Source organism: Austrofundulus limnaeus, unplaced genomic scaffold (assembly GCF_001266775.1).
Source record: "Austrofundulus limnaeus strain Quisiro unplaced genomic scaffold, Austrofundulus_limnaeus-1.0 Scaffold178, whole genome shotgun sequence".
NCBI lineage: Eukaryota > Metazoa > Chordata > Actinopteri > Cyprinodontiformes > Rivulidae > Austrofundulus > Austrofundulus limnaeus.
In genome coordinates, this window is record NW_013952580.1 from 1,001,387 (window position 1) to 1,004,279 (window position 2,893).

A 2,893-nucleotide genomic window follows, 5' to 3' on the forward strand; every position below is an offset into this window, starting at 1 on the left:
CACAGGGAGCTGCGTGCCACGTCACGTTCTGAGACACGTTTTTTACTGCGCATGCGTGTCACATCAGCGCTGTGGAGCGTTCACACAGGGGTCTGATGCAGGTCGCATTTAAAATGTAATGTGAACGTTCACACAAAAAGATCGGATTTTTTCAAAAAATCGGAACTGAGCATTAAGACCTGCAGTGTGAACGTAGCCAATGCCTGTGAGCTAACTGATGCTCTTCTATAACTTTGCTAATTCTTCAACATTACATCCTTAGATTTTGTACAGTGCCCTGAGATGACGTTTGTTGTTTCTGCCTCCATCATCGGCCTCCAGCATTTGCAGACCTTTTCTGCCAGCCCGGACCTTGAATGGGCCAGTCAGGTACTAAATTCCCTGGCCACTTTTTTGCCTCAGTCCGCCCCTTCTGAGAGGAGGTCCAGCCCCAAGTGGAGGAGTTTAAGTATCTTGGGGTCTTGTTTATGAATGAGGGAAGAATGGAGCTGGAGATCGACAGGTGGACTGGTGCTACATCTGCAGTGATGTGGGCGCTGTTCCAGTCTGTCGTGGTGAAGAGAGAGCTGAGCCAGAAGGCAAAGCTCTCGGTTTACCGGTTGGTCTACGTTCCTACCCTCATCTATGGTCACAAGCTTGGGTAGTGACAGAAAGAACGAGATTGTGGATACAAGCGGCCGAAATGAGTTTCCTCTGCGGGTGTCTGGGCTCTCCCTTAGAGATAGGGTGAGAAGCTCTGTCATCCAGGAGGGACTCAGAGTAGAGCCACTGCTCCTCCACGTCGAGAGGAGCCAGTTGAGGTGGTTCATCTGGTAAGGATGCCTCCTGGACGCATCCCTGCTGAGGTGTTCTGGGTATGTCCCACTGGGAAGAGGCCCAGAAGAAGACCCAGGACACGCTGGAGGGACTGTTTCTCGGCTGGCCTGGTAACACCTTGGGATTCCCCCAGATGAGCTGGTCCAAGTGGCTGGGGAGAGGGAAGTCTGGGTCTCTCTGTTTAGGCTGCTGCCCCCGCGACCTGACCATGGATAAGCAGAAGAAAACGGACGGATGGACGGACGATCTCTGGTCCATTTGTTAATCAGATTGATGCTGACCAAACACAAATGTAAAAATTAAAACCAACCTTTTATTTCCATTTTTTACAGATTTTTGAGATAAGCCTATTGCACAGGTTGTTATCTTGATGACGAAAACGATATAATGTGCAGCCCTAGTTTGCATCTTATCAACCTGAGATATTACTCTACTGACCTGACCGTTTCCTTTTTAACAAAATTTGTTCCAACGTTCAGCTTTACACCATAAAAGATCATGCTAAAAAAACTAATGCTGTGTTCAGATGTTCCTTACATTCAGAAACCGAATGGATTCAGGTCAGATTTAAGACTTTGTGGTTTAAAATTGTTGACTGAAAAATGTTGTGTGGCTGACATCATACTTGAAAGCCATTTGGGACCTAAAAGGTTTAGCTGTTTTTGGTGGCTGACCAAAAAATACTGGAAAAAATGTTGTTCGTTGAATCATTTTTAGGATCACAGAGAACAAGTAAAATTCCTTTTCATCCCCAGCTTTCTATCATCACCCAAAGGTTTTCAGGCTAAATAAATTGGAACAACTCCTTGACTGAAGGACCATCCTGCAATATGTGATTATAAGCAGGTGTGCACACTCTTAATGCCTCCAACCAGGGTCTTGAATGGAAAAGTTGAGTGTGGTGAAAAGAGGTGCAACTTGGTTCTTTGGAAAGATAAGAGCACCTATAAGTATGTAACAGCACACAGTGCAATAAAATGTCATTCTTTTGAATGGCTCAAACGACAATGGGAACTGAGTCACAGGCAACTAAGAGCTGTTCTTTTTTTTCCACTTATGCTTTTCTTTGATCCAGACACACATATCTTCTTTGTTTTTCCACTGAGACCAAGAAAAGGCAAAGAGTAGAACAGCATATGAACAACATGAGCTCAGGAGGGGAGGGGTGTTGCGTGTTTGACAAGTCATGGCAAGTCATGTGGTATGGTCATACTTCGTACATCATTACATAGGCTATAAGGCACACGTAGTGGTGACATGACTAACTCTTTCAAATTAAATGTCTCTTTGAAACAAACAAACCCACAAGTTCTGTCCCTTCAAAGAGCCATAAACTCCAATCATTACAGTGCAACTTTTTCTGCATGAAGTAAATGTGGTTTGTTTTATAAAATCTGTCAGGTTACATCAGCTATTCACTCTTTTTCACTCAACAGAATGTCGTGTATGTGGGTTGGATACATTTTTATTTCTTCTTAGTTATTGTTTTTTTTTTATTACTCCCAGTTAAGCTACTGAATATTTTAAGTAAGGGAAAATATTGTTAATGTTGAAGCCACATTATCTCTCAGCAGCAGAACCACACTTTCCACAGAACAAGTGTGCCAACTCCTCAAYCTGDGCCTGGAATCAACCTACTTCACGTACGGGGGGCAATATTATAGGCAGAAACATGGGTGTGCCATGGGATCCCCAGTTTCTCCTATTGTTGCAAACCTGTACATTGTCAAGTTAAATCTGAAATCAGAAGCTGTTTTTCAGTTCTTTTCTCAAAAGTGGGCTTCTTTCGCTCTACAGAAGACAGGATGAGTTTCCATGTGTAAAAAATGGATTTTTTCAAAGTCTTTCCCTACTAACAAAAAAAAAATGTTAAAGAAATGAATGTTAACACTTTTCAAGTTAATTCTGATATCAGAAGCTGTTTTTCAGTTCTTTTCTCAAAAGTGGGCTTCTTTCGCTCTACAGAAGACAGGATGAGTTTCAATGTGTAAAAAATGGATTTTTTCAAAGTCTTACCATACTAAAAAAAAAATGTTAAAAAAATGAATGTTAACACTTTTTAAGTTAATTCTCATAT